The sequence below is a fragment of the Mirounga leonina genome, unplaced genomic scaffold (assembly GCF_011800145.1).
Source record: "Mirounga leonina isolate KUSES-001 unplaced genomic scaffold, KU_Mleo_1.0 Mir_82, whole genome shotgun sequence".
NCBI classification, from domain to species: domain Eukaryota; kingdom Metazoa; phylum Chordata; class Mammalia; order Carnivora; family Phocidae; genus Mirounga; species Mirounga leonina.
In genome coordinates this window covers 1,008,551-1,031,426 of record NW_023270825.1, presented here as the reverse complement: position 1 = coordinate 1,031,426, position 22,876 = coordinate 1,008,551, and the positions used below count along the sequence as shown (strand labels likewise).

Here is a 22,876-nt window from a genome sequence, read left to right as displayed (position 1 = left end):
CCGCCCGCCCGCCGCCGCGCCCGGCCGGCTGGAGCTCGGAACTCTCTCCGGGGCCGGAGGGGGTGGGGGAGAGGCCCCACCCGCCTGCAAGGGCTGGCGTCCCCGCGCTCTGCCGCGGCGGTGTCGTCGCCGGACGGCTTGGTCGGCTCCAGACCTAGGCGTCCTGCCTCCCTCCGTGGACAGTGGAATACACCCCGTCCCCACCCGCCGCTGCCTCCAGGGGGGCCCTGAGCCCCCCCCTTCTTCCCGCCAAACCGGCCTAAAAAGCAAGCTTGATTTACTTCCCAAACTTCCTGAAGGGAGTTTGAGCAAATGCCACTACTTTGCTGAAAAGCCTTGTTGAGCTACTTGGTTGGATGATGGTTGGGTAAATGGATCGCTGCTGTATCAGTTGTCGCCCTTTCGCTTCGAGTAGTAGAAATACTGACACGTGTGGTCATCTGAACCCACAGGAGCTTGTTTTTCCTCCCATAACAGGAAGCCTGGAAGCGGGAAGATTTCTGTTAGTTCGGCAGCCCAGCATCTCTGTAACCAGGAGGGGCTTTTCCCTCCTGGTCACAGAGGGTTGCCACAGCTCCAGATGTTACATCTGGGGCCCCCTGGAGGAACATACATCCATGTTCCAGGCTGGACAAAGGTGGAAAAGGATAGTGACAGAGCTGTCTCTTTTATCATGGAAACAAAGTGCTCAGATGCTCCCCAGTCGGCCTCCGGCTACATCTCACTGGCCAGAACTTACGTCCCAAGGCCAACTCTGCTGCAGCACCGCTGGGGAGTGGGCTTGAGCTTTGCGGGTGTTTATAGTGAAAGAGAAGAGAGCGGGGCTAACGGCTGGGGTGGACATCTGTCGCTGTCGCTGTCCAGTGTCTCTCATGGTTCCCATGTTGTCAATCCCGTCTTCCCACTCAGAATTCAGAGGGAGCACCCGGGCCTGCGTCCCTTACCATGTCTGATGTGGCCTGTAAGGGGGCTGCCACACCAGGACACCAGTGGGCTGCTGGGACAACGCTTTGCTGAATCTGGTCTTGGCAAAGGCAGCGTATTTCTGGGGCGGGAGGTGGTGGTGTTAGCTTCCTGCTGCTGCAGAAATAGGGCATTTCTGGGCTTGGTGGAGGCAGCAGATCCCTCACCCAGACCAGCTCAGGTAGGGGGTCCTGGAAGCTTAGCCCAATCCTCAAGCCATCTTACAGCTCCTTATAAATCCACATTTGCTTAACAGGTGGATTCTTTTGTCTGCAACAGTATGGGTTGGATTGTGTCCCCTCAAACGTTACCTTGAAGTCCTAATCCCCAGTACGTGTGACTGTGACCTTAGTTGGAAATAGGGTCTTTACAGATGTAATCAAGTAAGAAGAGGTTATTAGGATGGGCCTTAATCCAACATGACTGGTGTCCTTATAAGAGGGACATTTGGATGCAGACACACGAGGGAAGAGGCCTTGTGACAGCCAGGCAGAGATTGAAGGGGTGCAGCTGTGAGCCCAGGAGGGCCCGGACTGACAGCCACACCAGAAGCGAGGAGGGCGGCAGGGAGTTTCCTGTCCTGGGGTCTCCCGAGGGAGCGCAGCCCTGCCGTCACCTTGATTTCAGATCTGGCCTCCAGAATGTGAGAGAATAAACTTCCGTTGTTTTAAGCCCCCAGTTTATGGTCTTTTGTTCCAGCAACCCAGAGAACCCCAGCCCCTGCCCCAAACCACCGTGCCGGGGTGAGTGGGAAGGGGGGTGGATGGACGTGTAACCAAATTCCAGGCGGTGGGGTTTGCTTAGTGATGAGGCTCCCCACATCCTTAGAGAGACGAACAGCTGACTCAGACTCTCTCTGTGCTTTCCAAGAAGCAACAGAGCTACCACCCTTGGCAGCCGCCCTCCCCCACACCCACCCGGCTGCCCTGCCTACTTGTGCAGAGGAGCAGGGAGGAGGGGAGACCTTGGCCCCATGGGGGCACCGTGTTCAGGGTGAGATGAGTGATTTTCACCCCCCATGGCCCCTGAAGCCAAACCTTGGTTCTTATGCTCGGGCTGGGGTGGGCACTGCACCCAGGAGGGTGGGCCACAGCTGTGCGAACTGGGACAGCCAGGGCCTGGAGGGCTGGGTCCCAAGTCATCCTCAGGTCACAGGGTGGTGAGCCCTGTACTCTCGCTCTGACAGCAAGGAACCAGGTGTCTGCATGGGGAGGCCCCTTCCTCCTGGAGTCCGGGGCTGCTCTCCATCCCAGGATGTCCTCAGCATCCAGGGCTCTCTGCTTGGCGGGGGGTGGGGGGGCGTTTCTCAGCATCCCCTCAGCCTGGAGGGGCTCTCAGCATCCAGGGGACCCACGCAGCGTCCCAAGGGCACTCAGCATCGGTGGGGCTCTCCACATCTGGGGTGGTGGTGAGGGGTTCTCAGCATCCGGGGGAGTCGCTCAGCATCCCGAGGGCCCTCAGCATCCGGGGGTCTCCGCATCTGGGGTGGGGGTGGGGGGCTCTCAGCATCCCGGGGACCGTCTCAGGAGTCCTCCGGGCCTCGTCCCCGCGACCAGCGCGCCATCTGGCGGCCCCGAGCCGCAAAGCACCCCGCGCAGGACCCGCCTCTCTTAGGGATGCGCTGGGGGCTCCTCCGAGCAAATCCCCTCCGCCCCCCGATCGTGGAGCTGAGGGAAAGCGCCGCCCTTTGAGTGCAGCTGGCGCGGGTGGAATCCGGGCTCCCGCCCTGCCGGGGGTGGGGAGCGCACACCTGGGGAGACCCTGCCCCTGCGCGCGGACCAGGGGGGGTGTGGGACGGGGTGGGGGGAGCGGGGCTGGTCGCGGGGGCTCCCAGGAGAAAGGGGGAAGCTTGGGGCTTTAGGCGGCGCTTAGGAAGGTGGCTCTGTGTGCAGAGAGGAGAAAGGGGGGCGGCTGCCCTGGTCCCGGGCGAGGACGAGGCCTGGACTCCCCCCCCACACCCCCAAGTAAGCGGTCAAGGCCTTGGTGGGCGTCCGGGTGTGGAGGGACGGGTGGCGAAGCAGGTGGCCAGGGCCGGATCTGCGGGACAGGGACGGTCACGGCGGGGGGCACCGGGGCGGTGACCTCGGCTCTGGCACCTGCGATGGGGGAACAGAGAGACCTGGTGGGGTCTGGGATTTGGGAGGGGCCAGCACAGGCCTGTGTTGGGGCCTCGGGGGTGGCTGCCCCCCGGAGCCCGGGGGGGTGGGGGCGGGGGGGGGCGCCATTGCGAGCGGAGGGGCTGCCTGGAGGCGGCCTCGGTCTCTGCGGGGGCGGGGCGATGGCAGGCCAGGTTCAGGTGGGGACCCGCCAGGGGTCTCTGGACAGCTTGCGGGCAGCAAGAAGGGAGAGCAGGAGCTGGAGGGGCTCCAGTACCCCCGGGACTGTGGGGGTCCTCAAGGACGCGCCGGCGCTCACACCCAGCCTGCCCTCTGCCCCGCCCTCGGGTCCATCTGCTGCATTGTTCCCGAAAGCTACTCAATCTGGGGTCTCTGGAGCGGGACTCTCCACCGGAAGCCAGCCTACCCGTGCCCAAGACACTGTCTAGGGGTGCCCTTGGGAGCCCTCGGGGAAAACTGCCTGCGTCCTCCCTGGGGGACCCGGCGAGCTGGCCAGCTGTAGACGGCTGTAACAGCAGGCTCACGGGCCCCTTCCCCGGGCCCTGGCAGGGGAGAGCTGGGGACCTGGGACCTCCGTGAGTTGGGGAGGTGGCTGGTTAGGAGAGGGAGGGCAGGCCAGGGGAGAGAGGTAGCCACCAAGGCCTCAGGGGCCGCAGAGCAGAGGGCAGCTCCCAGGAGCCAGATACACATCCTGATACAGTCCCCCTCCTGCTCCATCCCTTCACCCTGCCCGGTTCCCGGGGTCCCTCCTGGCCTCGGCTGCGCCAGGGTAAAGTGTTTATATTTGTTTAAACAATTATTTAAGCTTATTTCATGTGTGTGTGTGTTTTAAGATTTTATTTATCCTTTTGTCAGAGAGAGAGGGAGGGAGGGAGGGAGCGAGCAGGGGGAGCGGCAGAGGGAGAAGGAGGAGCAGGCTCCTCGCTGAGCAGGGAGCCCCATGTGGAACTCGATCCCAGGACCCTGAGATCATGACCTGAGCCGAAGGCAGACGCTTAACAGACTGAGCCACCCAGGCGCCCCCATGTGCGTGTTTTCAACTTAGACGGATGGCAATGTGTTAAAAATCATGCTGATTCTTTATCTCCTGTGTTTGCCTTGAGGTGTGACTTAGACACAGCACGGAGCCCACATCTGAGGTGGACAGCTAGATAACGTGTATGTGCGTAGACGCCCCTGCACACACCCGAGTTCGGAGCCCAGGCCCGCACCCTTGTGCCCATTCAGTCGGTACAGCCCCCCCAGTCGCTCACCAGCTCTGCCTGGTTCTGAGCTTCATCTGAAGGCACTCAAGCAATATGCCCTCTTCTGCATCCAGCCTTTTTTCACTTGGTAAGCTGTCCATGAGATTCATCCACGTGTTGCATGGAGCCATAGTTCTCTTACTGCTCGGCAGCCTTCCATGAGGGACTGCCCACTCTCCTGGGGGAGACCTGGGGGTTGTTTCCAGTTTGGGGTGATCAGCAGTAAAACCACTCTGATTGCTTTGTCTGTTTTTTGGTGGATATAAGCATGCTAATTGTATTTTTCTTTTACTTTTTATTGAAGTATAATTTATATCTAAGGAAGGCACAGGTCTCTACTGAAAGATATCTGTAAGATATTGGGGTTTTTAAATTTTTTTTTTATTTTTTAAAGATTTTATTTATTTATTTGACAGAGAGAGCGAGAGAGCGAGAGAGAGCACAAGCAGGGGGAGTGGGAGAGGGAGAGGAAGAAGCAGGCTCCCGGCTGAGCAGGGAGCCTGATACGATGCAGGGCTCGATTCTCCGCTCCGTCCCAGGACCCTGAGATCATGACCTGAGCTGAAGCCAAGAGTCCGCTGACTGAGCCGCCCAGATGTCGCATGTAAAAGATTGTTTATATGCAAAGCCTGTAATTCCACAAAACTTAAAAAACTGACATATAATTCACATACCATAAAATTCAGCCCTTTAAAGGGTACAGTTCAGTGGTTTTTAGTGTTCACAGAGTTGAGCCAACATCACCCATCACCATGATCTAACTTCAGAACATTTCATCATCCCTGAAAGAAACCGGGTCCCCACGCGCAGTCCCTCCCCCTCCCCACTGGACAGACGGCATGTTGTTTATCCCTTCATCTGTCCGTGGGCATTTGGGTTGTTTCTCTTTCGGGCTATTGTGAATGGCACTGCTGTGAACACACATGTACATGTTTTGTGTGGACATATGTTTTTCATTCTCTTGGTTATATATCTGGAAGCTGAATTTCTGGATCATATGGTAGCTCTCTGTTTGAATTGTTGAGGAAGTCTTAAACTGTCTCCAACATGCCTGCGCCACGTTCATTCCCAGCAGTAACAAAGAGGGGCCGGGCGTCTCCACATCCTCGCCAACACTTGTTACTGGGTGTCTTTTGGGTGACAGCCATTCCAGTAGGAGCGAAATGGCATCGCCTCGTGGTTTTAATTTGCATTTCCCTAACGACTAATCATATCGAGCATCTTACCCTGTGCATATTGGCCATTTGTATGTTTTGTTCATATCCTTCGCCCATGTTTTAATTAGGCTATTTGTCTTTTGCCTATTATCCATTTGTAAGAGTTCTTCATATATTCTGGTTGTCAGATGCTTATCAGATGTGAGGGTTTGCAAATAATGTCTCCCATTTTGTGGGCTGTCTTTTCATTTTCTTGATTGTGTTCCTTGAAGCATAAATGTTTTTAATTTTATGGAAGGCAAATTTACCTATTTCTGTTGTTGCTTATGCTCTTGGCATCATGGTAACATTTGCTTTTGTGTTTTCTTTTTAGAGTTTTATGGCTCGGGCCCTTATGTTTAGATCTTTTTTTTTTTTTTTTTAAGAGAGAGAGAAAGAGAGTGGTTGGGGAGGGGCAGAGGGAGAGGGAGAATCCCAAGCAGGCTGCATGCCCAGCACAGAGCCCGACGTGGGGCTCGATCTCACGACCCTGAGATCATGACCTGAGCTGAAATCAAGAGTTGGACCCTCAACGGACTGCACCACCCAGACACCCCTTTGATACATTTTGAGGTAATTTTGTGCATGTCGTGAGGCAGTGGTTCAACTTCATTCCTTTGGGTCCAGAAATCAGTTGCCCCAGCAGCATCACGGAAGACTCTTCTTTCCCCGCTGCACTGTCTTGGTGCTCTTGCTGGAAATCAGTTCGGCATACGTGTCTGGGTTTATTTCTGGACTCTCGGTTCTGCTTCCACGATCTGGAATGTATCGTCCCACCAGTGCCACGCTGTCTGAATTACTGTAGCTTTGTATGCATTTTGAAATCAGGAAGTGTGAGTTCCCTAACTTTTTCTTTTTAGAGATTGTTTTGGTTATTTTGGGTCTGTTGCATTTCCATGAGAATTTCAGGATCAGCATGATGATTTCTCCACATCTTCACCAATATTTGTGGTTTTCCATTTTTAAATCATGGCCAAACTTGTGGGTGCATAGTGATGATTCATTGCGGTTTGACTTGCATTTCCCTAGTGACTAATGATAGTGAGCATATTTTCATGTGCTCGTTGACCACCTGTATGTCTTCTTTGGAGAAATGTTTTTTCTTTTTTTTTTTTTTAAGTAGGCTCCACGCCCAGCGCGGAACCCAACATGGGGCTTGAACTCACAACCCTGAGATCAAGACCTGAGCTGAGATCAAGAGTCAGATGCTCAACCAACTGTGCCACCCAGGCACCCTTGTTTTGCTTATTTTTTAGTAGAATAGTTTGTTTTGTTGCTGCTGTTGAGTTGTAGAAGTTCTTTATGTACTCTACATATTAATCCCTTATCTGATGTATGATTCACAAATACTTTGTCCCAGTCTGTGGGTTGCCTCGTCCTTTGATTCAGAAAGGTTTCTAATTTTGATGAAGTCCAATTTGCATTTTTTCTTTTGTTTCCTGTGCTTTTGGTATCATACTTAAGAAACCATTGCCAAATCCAAGGTAATGGAGGCTTTACTCTATATTTTATTCTGAATTTTACAGTTTTAGTTCTTAAATTTAGGTCTTTGATTCATTTTGAGTTAATTAGTTAATTAAGTAATTATTTTTAAAGTAAGCTCTATGCCCAACACAGGGCTTGGACTCATGACCCCAAGATCCAGAGTCACATGCTGAGCCAGCCAGGCGCCCCATGAGTTAATTTTTGATTATGACATGAGGTAAGGGTCCAGCTTCATTCTTTTGCTTGTCAGTATCCAGTTTTCCCAGCACCATTTGTTGAAAAGGCTGTCCTTTCCCCATTGAGTGGTCTTGCTACTTTTGTCAAAAACCGATTGACCATACGTGTGAAGGTTTACTTCTGGGCTATCCATGCTATTCCATTGGTCCATACATCCATCTAATTACTGGAGCTTTGCAGTAAGTTTCAAAATTGGGAAGCGGGAGTCCTCCAACTTTATTCTTTTTCAAGACTATTTAGGCTACTTCGGACCCCTTGCAATTCCACATGAATTTGAGGATTTGCCCTTCTATTTATGTGGGAAAGGCTTTTGGAATTTGCCTGGAGATCCTGTTGAATCTATAGATTGCTTAGGGTACTAACCCTTTACGGTGTTGAGTCTTCTCATCCATGAGCACAGATGTCTTTCTGTTTATGTAGGTCCTCTGAAATTCTTTTCAGCCATTGTTTTATAGTTTTCAGCATTCAAGGCTTTCACCAACTTGGGTAGATTTGTTCCTAAATATTTAGTTCTTTTATTTTTTTGTAGAGAGAGAGTGGTGTGTATGCCTGCATGGAGGGGGGAGGGGCAAAGGGAGAGGGAGAGAGAATCCTGAGCAGACTCCCCACTGAGTGCAGAGCCTGAAGTGGGGCTGACCTCACGACCCTGAGGTTATGACCTAAGCAGAAATGAAGAGTCGGACTAACTGACAGAGCCAGCGAGGTGCCCCATAAATATTTAATTCGTTGAGATGCTGTTGAGGATGGAATTGCTTTCTTAATTTCTTTTTCTCTCCTTAGTTATTTTTTTTGATCTTAGTACTTACTACTACCTAACATTTAAATATATTTTTTGTTTATTTTTTTCTTTTTTACTAGAATAAAACTTCTGTAGGGGCTAGAGCTTTGATTTGTTTCCTGCCATGGTTTCGGATCTTAAAACAGCATCACGCGCATAGCTCAGCATGCAATTGTTGAGTGCATTAATGAACAAAAGGAAATGTTTGCCTGTGTTGGCATTCCCTCTGTGGACCAGAGTTTTTGCCCTTGTGCCACGAAAAGGAGGCTACACTAGGCATCTGCGAACATTTTTTCTGCAATGGAGGTTTTATTTTTATGGCAGAAATTCTCAATCAGGGGAGTGATATCCATTTGTCTTTTTGATGTTATTTGTGGTTGACAGACGGTTTTGCAAGGCACTGCAACAACTCTCATTTCGTCCATCAGCACAGGAGGGTCCCTGATCTCTCACACCCCCAGGAACACTAGACACTAGCCCGTTTCCAATGTCTGACAGCCTGAGGGTGGAGCCCTGTGTCCCTGGTGCTTTACTTGGCATTTCCCCCACAGGTAGTGCATGCGTGTGTGTGGTGACCCGTTGTCTTTGCTCGTCTGTGAGTTGCCTATTTATATCCTTTGTCCATCTTTCTACTGGTCTTCAAAAATTTGTTTCTGGGGGCACCTGGCTCTGTCGGTTAAGCATCTGCCTTCGGCTCAGGTCATGATTCCAGCGTCCGGGGATCGAGCCCCGCGTCGGGCTCCCTGCTCGGCGGGAAGCCTGCTTCTCCCTCTCCTGCTGCCTGCCGCTTTGCCTACTTGTGCTCACTCTCTCTGTCTCTCTGTCAAATAAATAAATAAAATCTTTAAAAAAAAATTGTTTCAGTCATGGTGCCTGGCAGGTTCAGTTGGAAGAGTGTGTGACGCTTGATCTCGGGGTTGTGAGTTCAAGTCCCATGTTGGGTGTCTATGTGATTCAAATAAATAAAAACTTAAAATATTTGTTTCTTGTCACTTACCAAAAGCCTTTTCTATATTATAGATAATCATTATTTGTCTGTTGTCTGCTTTACAAATATATACGTTTTCCCAAATTTACCATTTTTTTAAAGCAATCTCTTCCCCCAACATGGGGCTCGAACTCACAACCCTGAGATCAAGAGTTGCACACTCCACCAACTGAGCCAGCCGGGTGTCCCCCTCTCCAATTTACCATGTTTGCCTTGAGCTTGTTTACGGTTTCCTTTTCCACACAAAATTTAATATTTCTATGGAGTGAACTATGTCTATCTTTTCTTTATAATTTTAGGGGAACTAGCTTGGGTTAAGAGGTTTTTCTCAACCCTGGATTCCATATGTGATCTGTTTTCTTTTTTTCCCCAATTCTTTTGATTTCTGCACTTAGTGATTGAATCAGTCTGGTTTGGGCGCTGACATGCTATGGGACATTTTCCTGCCGACGGTCGTCTCGTTGCCTCAGCACCACTTATTAAACAGAATCTTCCCTCCTCTGCTGTCCTTGGCCAAATTCTCCCGTACAATGGTGATGATTTCTAGAACTTCTACTGGGGTCTGGGGACTTGTTTGTCTCTTCTTAAATCAGTTCCACATTTACTGGGTTACACAGTAGCTTTAGAGGTTGGCTTAATATCTGGGAAGGCAGACGCTTCCTTGCCCTTTTGTATCTTTTTGCTCCATCCTTTGTATCTTTTTGCTTTATCCCCTTTTGCTCTTTTCTCAGCTGTTCTGGGCATTTATTCTCTCACAAGCCTCTGAAGATCTTTCTAGCCCTTGCCAAGATCTTCTGTGCAACTAACTAGCATTGCTTTCCTTTGCTCAGATCTCGCTCTGCACTGTTCTGCAAGACTGTAGAGCTTTCTTTGTTTAGGACCTGGGCCGTCCTTAGTGGTCTCCTTAACTATTTTATATTTCTGTATCACTATAACATATGGGACATATTTTCTCGTTTAAAAGCTCATTATTGGAATAGAAAAAAAAAATAAAAGATTGATCATTCCATAAGCTTCTCTTCTTGCCAATTCACCAGATTATTCTATTGATTCCAGTAGTTTTTACTAGAGTGTCTCAGATTGTCCAGGTAGTCAAGCATATCGTCCTCAGAAAGAGGTGGCTTTGTAATTCTTCTTTTCCAATCTTGATGCTAATTACACTACTTCCATCTATATTCATAAGTGGGATGGCTATCTTCTCTTCTTTTGTACCATCTGTTATCAGCTGGGCGGGGGGAGGGGGAGGTCCTCCTTTCCTTGTGGGACAGAATAGGGTCAATACTGCTCCTCCTGCATTTGCCCAGACTCCTTTGCTCACCACCTGGTCCAGTCCCTGCAGGACAAGCTGTCTGCTCCTGCCCACCCATCAGGGGAGGTCCCTGCTTGCCTGGAGCCAGGGGTCCTGTGTGGGACAGCCCAGGCCCTTTAGCGGATGGATTCCCCCAGCGCAGGGTGTGAGTGTGAGCCCCCTACTTGTAGGCCTGGGGGCTGAGAAGGAGAAGCCTAGAGCCCACTGCTCCAGGGCTCTGAGGAGCCAGGCCAGCCCAGCTGCTGGGCGCCTTGTCCCCCATCAGGGTCATGGAAACTTCCCCAGCCCAGCCCACTTGTAAGTGTTATATGCCACCGCCCACGGGAGATAAGGCAGGGCCGGGGCTTCACAGGGGCATACAGTGGTGCTCAGGCTTGGAAGTGTCCCTCCCTCCTGCCTGGGGCTCCTGAGCCCAGGCCCTGCCTCCCTGCCACTCTCCCACTGAGCCCGTCATCCTTCCCACTGTCTGCACCTCTCTACGGACAGGCCCTTACTGCAGGCTCCCCATCCTGAGAAACAAGCGAAGCCAGTGAAATCCTGCCCCTCCTACCATCCTGGCCTTACCCACCTCCATCCTCCCCTCCCCAGCCCCCTCCTCTCCCCACAGTTCCCAGACCTCCCTGGCCCCAGCGTCTGGAGCCTCCTTGCTGGCCTGACCCCCTTCTTGCTTTCTCCCATCTGTGCTCTTTGGCTCTTCTAAGTTGCCCAGGACTGGGGGAGGGGGCACACCATGCCAGCACAGCGGGCACGTTCCGGGAACCCCATCCTCTGGCTCTCTGCCCCAGAGCATCCAGGCCGAGCTGAGCGCAGTCCCGGTCCCATCGTGGGAGAGTCAGGGGCTCACAGATGGGTAAGGCCGCGAGGAGTTCTGCAGGAGCAGACTGGCCCAAGGGCTTAGCACAAAGCTTTCCAGGCAGGTTCCCTGACACCTCAACTCTCTGACACTGGCGGGGTGCCGCAGTGCCTCTCCTTCCCTGGTGACCCCCCCGGGGGGCCTTCATGCTGTCCACACCCCAATTCTCCCCCCTCCCCACTCCAGGGGAAAGCTGTGAGCCCAGTCCTGGGCTGAAAAGGACAAGCACGTTGGCTTTGGGACCAGGGTCTCTGCTGTGGCTTTGGGAACTCAGAAGACAAGAAGGCGACTGTTGTTCCTGGGGTCCCTCCGAGATGGCTGGGGTGCATCTCAAAATATGGCTCTGTGGCCCTGCTCTCATAGGAAAAGAAATCACACATTTAAAAATCTCATCCGGGGGCCCCTGGGTGGCTCAGTCATTAAGCGTCTGCCTTCGGCTCAGGTCATGACCTCAGGATCTTGGGATCGAGCCCCATGTCAGCCTCCCTGCTCAACGGGGAGCCTGCTCTCCCTCTCCCTCTGCTCCCCCCGTTCTCTCTCTCTCTGTCAAATAAATAATATATAAAATCTTTAAAAAAATAAAACTCTCATCTGTCCCCACTTCCTGGGGCCAGTTGGTCGCACCTCCCCCCCCCCCCCCCCCCCAAATTGGGTCTCCCAGAGCTCCTCTTCGCCCCTGCAGCTCTTCGTCCCTGCGGTTGCCAACCCTGCCAGGTGGGGACTGTTTCAGCTCCTCCCACCCCCTCCCTCCCTCCCTCTGCCTGGGTCCCAGTCTTTCTGATGGCAAGGTAAGGAAACTGAGTCACAGAGAAGCCACATGACTCGCCTCAGATCACAAGCTGCTGGGTGGATCACGAGTCCCCATTGGCACCGTCCTCTGGGACAGCAGGACGTGTGTCTGTGCGGCGTCCACCGCTGGCCAGACCAGGCTGGACATCCAGTCCCTCTTTCTCCGGTGGACGGCTGTCCTCACGGGACACCTCTTTGTGCTCAGACCCCTTCGCCTGCAGGGATACATTTCTGAGCTTGTCCCGCGGGAAATCTCCGTTGCTCCAAGACTGGAAGGCGCCCCAGAGCAGAGTGTGTGCAGAGGGGACCTGCTCCAGTGCCCGGGGTCTGCGGAGGAAGGCGAAGAGAATGACCCAGCCCTGGTGCAGGCAGGGCCCCTCAGCTGCCCCCGGCTTCAGCCCCTCCTCACCCAGCTGCACCCTCGGTCAGGGTTTAACTGCTGGTAGATAAAGCGTGACGAGTGGGTGACGGCAGGGCTCCTCCAGGGGCTACCAGGGCAAACAGCAGGGGTAGAGCGGGGGCGGCAGGGAGGTCAGCACGTGCTCCTGGGATCGAGGCCTTCAAGCTGGGATGGGGGGGCTGGCAGCCAACAGTGGGCACACAAGCCCGGAGTGCAGGGTGGTGGCCCAGAGCTTCAGGAGTGGGAATGAGGCTGGAGGGGAGAGGGTGCATTCGGGGGGCCTCCTAGGCTCAGGTTTGTGCCACGGCCCGAGGGCCACAGGGAGCTATTTGTGTTTTGGGGTGGCCACTCTCTGCTGGGCACGGACAGGAGCCAGAGGGCAGGTCGGGAAGAAGGGGGGCAGGAGGGAAGGCCCCCCCGCCATCTGCCTACCCTGGGTCCCAGGATCCGAGGGAACACCGCTGTCCTCTGGAATGGTCTCTGGGAGGTGGGGGGGCTCTGACCCCACATAAGGGGAGGCCGTGGGTCTTCTGGAGAAGGCAGGGCTCCTCCTTCCCCACCCAGCGGCGCCCCCTCTTCCTGAAGCTGCCTTGCTTCCCACAAGCCAGGCCTGTCCAGACCCTGGTATCCCCACCTTGCCTGCAGCCTTGCAGGGGCCAGCCCTCACCCCACCCTACCCGGAGTGAGGACGCCCTGATGCAGGGGACACTCCTGCTCTGTAGGGAGTCCCAGCAGCAGACCCCAAGGTGAGGACCAGAGTGTGCAGTGAGAGGGGGTAGACGAGGAGGTGGGGTGGGCATGCAGCCCCAGCGGGCCACGGGAACCCCTTTACTGGCGTAGCTGTGGGACTGAGCTAGGAGCTCGCCTCTCCAGGAGTAGGGGCTGTGGGTGCTGACTCCTTCAGCTTGCGGCTGAGAGCCTCTCCTTCATGTGTCGTCCGTCCACGGAGAACCAGCTACTGGGCATATCCATCAAGCTCTTAATGTCAGTTACTTTATTTTTAATTCTAGAATTTCCATCTCATTATTGTTTTCATAGCGTCCAGGCCTCTGGTAGAATTCTCCATCCTGTCATTTATTTCTTGAATGTTTTAATCATAATTATTTAAAAATCCATGTCTGATAGCACCAATAATCTGGACCACCTGTGAATCTGTTTCTTTTATTTTTAATTTTATTTTTAAGATTTTATTTATTTGCGAGAGAGAGAATGAGAGACAGAGAGCATGAGAGGGAGGAGGGTCAGAGGGAGAAGCAGACTCCCTGCTGAATAGGGAGCCTGATGTGGGACTCGATCCCGGGACTCCAGGACCATGACCTGAGCCGAAGGCAGTCGCCTAACCAACTGAGCCACCCAGGCACCCTATTTTTTCTATTTTTTAAAGAAAGATTTTATTGGGGCACCTGGGTGGCTCAGTCAGTTACGCATCTGCCTTCTGCTCGGGTCATGATGCTGGGGTCCTGGGATCCAGTCCTTCATCGGGCTCCTTGCTCAGCAGGGAGTCTGCTTCTTCTTCTCTCCCTCTGCCCTTCTTCCTCTGTCCACCTCCCTGCTCATGCGAGCACGCTCTCTATCCCAAATAAATAACAAAAATCTTTAAAAAAATAAAAAATATTTTATTTATTTATTGGGGGGGCAGAGGAAGTGGGAGAAGGAAACCCAAGCAGACTCTGCACTGAGCATGGAGCCTGATGAGGGGCTTGATCCCATGACCCTGAGATCATGAAACCAACGGTAGGACGCCCAAACCGACTGAGCCACCCAGGTGCCCCTCTATTTTTTTTGTTTGACTTTTGTTCCTGTCTCCTGTCATGGCTGGTCATTTCTGAGTGAATGTTCGACATTGTGTAGGGAAACCATGCAGGGTGGGGGCAATGTTTGCCCCGAGTCCGCTGGAGAGTCACACGCAGTGGCCTGGGCTGAAGGTCTGGATATTTCCCAGGCGCTGTCCCTGCAACGCCAGGCTCCAGCTTCCCTCTGCTAAACATCCTGCTTGGCTTTGTAGGCCGTCAGCTGCCACTTTCTCGCTTGGCTTCCTAGCCCCTCCCCCAGACCGCTCAGAACCAGGCAAATACCCCGAGGGGAATAGAGGTGCAGAGGGTTGGCTGGTAGCTGTGAGAATGCTGGAAGCTTTGAGCTGCCACATCCCTGCTTGGCCGCCAGGCCCAGAACCAGATTTCCCCAACGGGGAAAGGGGCTGAGAATGCGGGGCTCCTTCAGTGTGAATCCCTCCGGCCAGGACCTCAGCCCCTCAAGTCCTGGCTGCCTCAGTTGCTCGCCGATGCCTTCAATCTGCTATATGCTTTTTTTTTAAAGATTTTATTTATTTATTTGAGAGAGAGAGAGAGCTTGAGTGGGGGTTGAGGGGCAGAAGGGGCAGAGGGAGAAGCAGACCCTGTGCTGAGCAGGGAGCCGGATGCGGGACTTGATCCCAGGACCCTGAGATCATGACCTGAGCCGAAGGCAGATGCCCAACCTACTGAGCCACCCAGGCGCCCCTGCTATGTGCTTTTAAATCGAACTTTTAGAGTTGTTTTTGGTGCAGGTTTTTGTCTGATATTTGCTATTCATCAGAGCCAGAAACGGAAGTTTTTGCTTTGTGGTGAGACTTTAGTTTTGGATGCATGGAGTTTCATGATTGTGGTTAAAAATTAAATGGTCTAATAAACTGTAATGAGTGTTATAGATTTGATGGGTAGATGGTAAAATTAATCTACCAGATGATTTGATGTAAGAAATTATTAAAATTATATACGTATTGTGTATTTTAATTCTATAACAGAATAATGAGAGAAATAAGGTTGCATTTATTTATTTTTTTAAGGTTGCATTTTAGTAAGAAACATATTAAGAAAGAAAACATGTTGGGGCACCTGGGTGGCTCAGTCGTTAAGCATCTGCCTTCGGCTCAGGTCATGATCCCAGGGTCCTGGGATCGAGCCCCGCATTGGGCTCCCTGTTCCGCGGGAAGCCTGCTTCCCCCTCTCCCACTCCCCCTGCTTGTGTTCCCGCTCTCGCTGTGTCTCTCTCTGTCAAATAAATAAATAAAATCTTTAAAAAAAAAAAAAAGAAAGAAAGAAAACATGTCAAGATAGAGTATTTTTCTTTTCTTTTCCTCCTCAGAGCATTTGACCTAAGAGCAAAAACCTTAATCAAAACTGATTCCCCTGGCATGTGGTTTCTGGGTGGGGTTCTCACCCGGCTCAGCACTAGCACAATTCCGGAAGAGTCTGAAAACTCCAGTTTACTGCAAAGGGAGGCGGCAAGCACGCGTACATCTCGTTCTGATACCTGGGAGTGGGTCCTTTTGGTTCTGCCTGCCTCTGGGAGGCTGCAGTCACTTGTCTTTCCTCGCAAGAACTTGGATTTCTGCCCCATTTCATTTGGGTCCAGTTTGAGGCCACAAAACCCTGCTACGTTTTGTTCAAATGCTTCCCTGTTTGAGCCACGGAAGCAGGGGGAAGAGCTCTGCGGGGCATACGCGTTTGGTATGCAGCCCACCCTGAATGAAGGCTCTACGGTGTGTGTGGAAATTGTTTTGTTTTTTTTTTAAAGATTTTATTTATTTATTTGAGAGAGAGAATGAGATAGAGAGAGAGAGCATGAGACGGGGGAGGGTCAGAGGGAGAAGCAGACTCCCTGCCGAGCAGGGAGCCCGATGCGGGACTCAATCCTGGGACTCCAGGATCATGACCTGAGCCGAAGGCAGTCGCTTAACCAACTGAGCCACCCAGGCGCCCGTGTGTGGAAATGGTAAAGCAGGACGCGTGATTTGGGGCAGGGAGCGGGCAGGGCCGGCAGGCGACAGGGTCAGAGGACGTGCCGGGCCCCAGGCCCCGGGTGTGGGGTGGGCTCACAGGTAGGTTACACATAATAGTATCTACAAATGCTGTTGTAACACGTTTTAAAAACATGTCGGCTTTCCTTAAATTTTTAAAACTGTACAAAGAGCCCATGTGCGTGAGTCAAAATACACCAAAGAAATAAACGTAGAGTGTTAAAATAAATACAAATATATAAAATATATAAAAATAAAATATAAATCAGGGACATTATGTGAATCAAAATAAAAAGTTATTTTGCTTAATAAAACGTGACACTTCAATATCTTAGGAGGTCTTTGATCAGAGCTCCAAGAGAACACGTCTCAGCCCCTCTTCAGTCAAAGATCAGATTCTGTCTTCCTGACCGTAGAGGGGACGTAGGGTATCTCAGCTGCCCCTGCACCTGCGTGGGAAGGGCTGAGGCCGTGAGCGGGCTGTGGAAGGTGAGCAGAAGCAGCCCTTGCTCTCTGAGGGCCGCCCTGAGAGAAGACCCCCCTGGGGCGGGAGATGGTCCCCTGCCTTGTCTGCCAGGGGAGCAGCAGGGCTGTGGGCAAGCGTCGGGGTGCAGTGGGTGGGGGCTCTCAGCAGCGACGGGCTCTGTGTTCCAGCCTGAGGGTGCAAGAGAGCAACAGGGCTTCCTGACTGGACGTTCTTCTAGCTCCTCACTGTCCTACTCTGTCCCATAGCCAGGAGCATGGGGGGGCAGGGGTGTGGGGGGCAGGGGCGGTGGGGGCAGGGATGGGGGAGGGGCAATGGGGGTATGGATGTGGGGGGAGGGGTAGTAGGGGCATGATGTGGGGGGGACAGTGGGGGCATGCTGTGGGCGAGGGGCAGTGGGGGGCATGCTGTGGGGGGACACTGGGGGCATGGATGCTGTCTTCCCCACTCGGGAATCCCCTGTGCAGGGGTCACTTCTGGGAGGGATGCGGGCAGACACTGGGCCTTAAGGCGGGAGGCTCAGGGACCGCCTAGGGGGACACCGCCTCACAGTCACTCCCAGCCCCCCCCCACCCCTCAGGTTTACCCATCCGGGGGCTCCTGCCACCGCTCCCCAGCCAGGTCCTGGAAGGACTGATGGCCCCCCTCCCACAGCAGAGTGGTGCCCCGCTTGGGCTGCCAGCTCTCAGCTGGGCGAGTAATTAAACGTGGACTCGGTGCCGCTGCCGCTGTGTGGGCTCTGGCCCCCACTGTCTGCGATAATTACCTTCAGCCCTGAGGCTGAGTCCGAGGACTGGGTCTCCAGGAGGCCAGCAAGCCTGGGAGAGTGGCCAGGGGGCCTCCAGGCCTCTGACGGGGAGCGAGGCCGGTGGGGAAGGCTCTGCCCGGCCCACTGTCTCCAGTCCCCCAGCTGCTCCAGCAGCAGACAAGCCCACAGCGGGCTCCCGAGCTGGGGGCCAGTGGGACCAGGGCCTGCAGACAAGCGTGGTTCCTGTCCTCTCCCAGCCGGACAGGCCCCTGCAGGCCTGGGCAGCCGTACTGGGGGTGTGAACAAGGAGGTGTCTCCTGGCCTCACCTCTAGGAAGGCCCAGCGCCTGGCTGCAGCTGGCCTTTGGCTTCTGGTCACCGGCAGGGGTATGCAAGGCCCAGACTGGCCGCAGGGAAGGGAAGAACCTGCGTGGTCCCTCCGCGGGGCGGAGTCGGGCACCCCCGCGTCCTGAGTGACGTGCTAAGGCCACCTTCTGTGAGCCGCACTGTGCCCAGTGGTCAGGCTGGAAGCTTCTAATGCCCTGACGCTAGCGGTTAAATGCAAAAATCCAAAGGCAAGGGGACAGTCGCAGGACCCCAGGACCCCCCGTCCCTAGTGGAAGATAAGGTGGCTGGGCTGCCGGAGGCTCACTCCTGCGGGCTCGGCCAGACTCCCGGCCCGAGTCCTCGAGAGTGGGCTATGAGGCCCAGGAGGAGGCTGGTCCCAGCCCCGACCTCACCTGGAGGCTGCGGAGCCCAAGGGTTTCAAAGGGCCACCGGCCCTGGGGCTGGGGACAGGCAACCCCGGTTCCATCTCTCTCTTTCCCTGGCTCCACTCTCACCCTTGGAGGCGGGGGTCTGCACTCTCCGCCTACAGCTGTAGGCACCAGATCAGGCCCCTGCCTGACCTTGAAGCCTTGTGTCCTTGGCCGCAAGCCCACTGGATCTGCTGGACGTTCCCTTGACTCTGGCACATTCTGCAGGGCCCTCCCGCCTCTCTCCTGCCTCTCTCTTCCCTAAAGAATACAGCACACTTTGTCATCTTTAATATGGCTTCCCGGTTTAAAAAATTTCAAGCAGAGCCAAGGGTAAATGGTGGAAACAGGTCTCCCCACCCCCAGTTCCCATGTGCAGAGACCACCACCAGGACCAGACAGCATAGAGGAGTCAGAGGGGCCGTGGGTTCACTTTGAATATCAAAGAGATGGCTCTGCGCCAGTCCAGGATGCTGGTGCCCCATGCCCAAGGCTGCAGAGGGTCCAGCCTCACTCAGGGGTGGCCTTGCGTGGACACAGGTTCAGGCTGTCTCTAACTTTGCGGTGAGGAGCAATGCAGTGATACGAAATCATGGCTGCCCTTGGTGGCACGCACGTGGCTGTTCCCAAGGGAGGGATCCCAGCAGGGAGGCAGGGCTGGCCGGACACCTGCCTTTGTGAGGCTGATGGGCAATGTCCCCACCCAAACTGCACACTCCCATTTGGAGATGTAACTGGGGGTGCCTGTCTCTCTACCCCTCCCCTCCTGACCCTTTTTGAGACTTCCTAGTCTCCCTGTAGGGGAAGACTGCTACCTCCAGGGAGCACGCACTTGCTTTTCTCTGATTATGGGTGAAATTCAGCATCTTTCAACAAATAGCTATTCCCGTTTCCTTTTGCACACATCCAGGCTGCTTGACGGACTTTCTACGAGATCGGCAGCTCTCACCTCACTAATTTACCAGAGTGCTCTGTTAGGGGAGTCGGCTCATTGTCGAGCATATGTTTTACAAAGTTTCCCCAGTTTGTCACACATCCTTGGACTTAAAAGGTTGTATCTATGCAAAATGTTGCAATTTGTAATTTAATTAGATTTATAAACTTTATTTTTAATGGCTTCTGCATTTGTATCATGCTGAGAAAAGCCTTCCTCATCCTGAGACTATTAAAGTCTCCTGTGTTTTCTTGGAATGCCTTTGTGGTTGTGGGGTTTTTTTTGCACTTCTGTTTCTGGACCATAAGGATTTTATTTTGGAGACGGGAGTCCAATGGCTGCCAGTCATCCCAATACGCTTAATTAAATAACGCCCTTTTCCTCGTGGATTTTATTTTATTTATTTTTATCTTTTAAGATTTTATTTATTTACTTATTTGACAGAGAGAGACACAGCAAGAGAGGGAACATAAGCAGGGCAAGTGGGAGAGGGAGAAACAGGCTTCCCGCCGAGCAGGGAGCCTGATGCGGGGCTCGATCCCAGGACCGCGGGATCATGACCTGAGCCAAAGGCAGACGCTTAATGACTGAGCCACCCAGGCGCCCCTTCCTTGTGGATTTTAAATGCCAAATAATCATATGCTAAATGATGACACAAACCTCTGATCTGTGTGTCCAGTGAACTGCCCATAACAAAATGTTCCGGTTTGTTCTACGACAGATTCTGCCCTCCGGCAGAACTAGAGCCTTCTGTTTCAGAATTTTACAGGATCTTCTGCTTCTTTTTTTACTTTTTTATTGTGGTAAATATACATAACATAAAATTTACCATCTTAACCATGTTTAAGGGTACAGTTCAGGGGCATTAAACACATTTACGTCATTGTGCAGCCATCACCATCACCCATTTCCTGAACCTTTTTCATCTCCCCAAACTGAAACTCTGTCCCACTGAACACTCACCACCCCATCTCCCCACCCCCAGCACCCCCAATCCTACTTTGTCTCTGTGAGTCTGACTCCTTTAGGGACCTCATATAAGTGGAACCATGCAGTATTTGTCCTTTTGTGACTGGCTAATGTCCTCACGGTTCATCCATGTTGTAGCAGGAGCCAGGATTTCCTTCCTTTTTAAGGGTGAATAATATTTCACGGTGGGGTTGGAATCCCTTTGGCTCATCCATTCATCCATCAATGGACATTGGGTGCTGCCACCTTTTGGCTACTGTGAGTAATGCTACTGTGAGCATCTGTGTCCCTGCCTTCAGTCCTTTGGGTGAAACCTCAGATGTGGAATGACTGGATCATATAATAATTCTATTTTTAAGTTTTTGAAGAACTGCCATACTGTTTCCCAGAGCAACTGCACCATTTTATATTCCCACCAACAGTGCACAGAGTTCCAATTTCTCCACATCCTTGCCAGTACTTATTTTATCTGTTACGTATCTACCTATATTTCTTGATAGTAGCTATCCTAATGGGTGTGAGCTGGTGTCTCAGATGATGTGGAACATCCTTCCATGTGCTTGTGGCTGTCTGTGCACTGTCCCTGGGGACATGTCCATTCTAGCACTTTCAGCCTATTTCTTCTTCTTCTTTTAAAGATTTATTCATTTGAGAGGGAGAGAAAGAGAGAGCAGGGGGAGAGGCAGAGGGTGAGGGAGAGAGAGAATCTCAAGCAGACTCCCCGTCGAGCACAGAGCCCAACACTGGGCTCCATCCCACCACCCTGAGATCAGGACCTGAGCCGAAACCAAGAGTCAGACTCCCAACCGACTGAGCCCCTCAGCCTGTTTATTCTTGTGCCTTTATTCTCTACATGGACTTTAGAACTGGTTTGTGTAGTTATAAAAAACATCTTGTAGCCACTTTTACTGGCTTATATTCAATGTATAGATCAGTTTGTCCTGTTTTCCTTCCCCCCCAACTCCTCTGTGGGTTCCTGGCTGGGTGTACCTCATTCTTTGCAGCTCCTCCCTGTGGGTCCAGGTATTCCCCCATATCTGATGGCGTCTAAAGCTGCTCCCTGGCTCTGTCCAGAACTCCTAAATATTACGGGACAGCTCACCTGCTTGTCCTCCGGGCTCTCCACCCCTGTGTCAAACTCTCAACTGGTGATCCCTGCACATCTGGTCACCTGTTTCCCAGGGACAGCAGGCTGCCCAGGTGACTGCTGGGAACCATACTTGCCTCCCCTCTCCCACTCCTTGGAGGAAGTCAGGATCCTGAAAGAAGACAGACACAAAGAGAGAAAAGGACTTTTATGAAGGGCCATTTACCAAGCTGTGTACAAGGGATAGGTGAAGCTCTGGGTGGGGGCTGGTCCCAGAGTCCTGAGAGGGTAGGAAAGGGCCCCTGGGAAGGGGCTGGGGCCTCAGGGACATGGTAGGTCTGGATCCAGTTGGGAGTTGGGGAAATTCCCCAACCTCTGGGCTGGAGGCCAAACTCACCCGGAAGCCAGTGGAGGTGGGGGATGGGGCCACTGATGTAGTGCGGAGCTCAGAGCAGGGTGTAGAGGGAGGAGGGCAGGTCTGGGGGGCAACTGGGAATACCCAGTCCAACCTCTTCCTTCTCCTCAGTCCCCACTTTTCCAGCCCAGGGTCTCTGGCTGGATATCTGACCATTCCCACACCCCCCACCCCCACCTTGTTGGGCACCCAGAGCTCTCTAATACCCTCGTCAGGGCAGGTCTCAGCTGGTATCAAACCCTCCTGCGGCGCCACGTTGTCCTTGGGATGAAGTCCAAACTTCTTGATCACCCAGCTGCAGGTCCCTCCCCTGACCTGTTCCTCCCCCAACCCCGGGTGCCCTGGCCTCTGAGTTCTCACACGGCGCTGCGGGCGGGGCCAGCCCAGGTGGGCCGCCCGCTGCCTGGCACACTCCGTACTCTCCTAGCCCGCCCCCCCGCAGGTGGGTTTCCACCTGCATGGTAGGTGCTTGAGGCTCCCTTCCATTCTCCAGGGTGTGTGCCCCCCTTCTTGCTCCCACCCACAGGGCAGGGCCTGGCACGTGGGTTTCGCGGGGACTGAGGACTATGAGGGCTGACTGTCGAGTGCCCCTGGCGGGGCGGCAGCCGGCACGGGCGCACGGCGGGTGGGCACCGTCGCAGCTCCAGCTGTCCAGGCCCTAAAGCCCAGGCTCCCCAGCACACCGCCCTCCCAACCCCTGCTCCCAGGACTTCCCTCCACGGCCGCTGCTCACCCCCGAGGCTCTGCTCAAGACCTTCCCCATACCAGGAAGGTAGGATGCCGTAGGGCAGTCCCTCCGCGAGGCGTCTCCCACGCTGCCCCCGCCCCAGCGTTAATCCCTTTCCCTCTCCCAGCTCCCGGGTCACCCGACACCAGCAAGCAGCCCGTGAGCCTTACCCCAGGAACGGTGAGCACCTCCAGGGTCCCCAGACCCACCCCGCCCCGCGGCCCACGCCACCGTCGACGGCCACGACCCCCACCCCGCGCCCAGCCTAGAACGCCAGGTGTCTGGGAGCTGGGGGCGCGGGAGGGAGGGCTCAGGTGGGGCAAGCTGGGCCTCCGGGACTCCCTTCCCCTCCCCCAAGCTCCACCCTCACTTGGGCGGGCGGGGCTAAAGGTTAGGGGCTGGGAACGCTCCCCGAGCCGGCTTAAGCGTTCACCCGCGGGCCCAGGGCCAGGACGCCGGGCTGCTCCGGGCCCTAGGTTCCGCCTGGCAGGCGGGGCGGAGACTGGGAGGGGAGGGGGTCTGTCGGCTGGGTGCGGGAACTAGTGACCGGGGGCGGGCGCGGACAACCTAGTGGTGGGCGCGGGGGACCCGACCGAGGCAGAGAGGGGAGGGGCCGGGGGG

The 22,876-nt window shown here is 53.8% G+C and overlaps 1 protein-coding gene across 1 annotated transcript in view; it reads left to right on the top strand.

The window, feature by feature from the left end:
* The first annotated feature begins 22,375 nt into the window (after nt 1-22,375).
* CEP170B (centrosomal protein 170B) overlaps nt 22,376-22,876 on the top strand; it is a 27,798-nt gene continuing 27,297 nt past the window's right edge. Inside the window, exon 1 of the mRNA XM_034992443.1 lies at nt 22,376-22,435. The gene's annotated coding sequence lies outside the window, so the exon portion shown is untranslated. The remainder of the gene's footprint in view (nt 22,436-22,876) is intronic.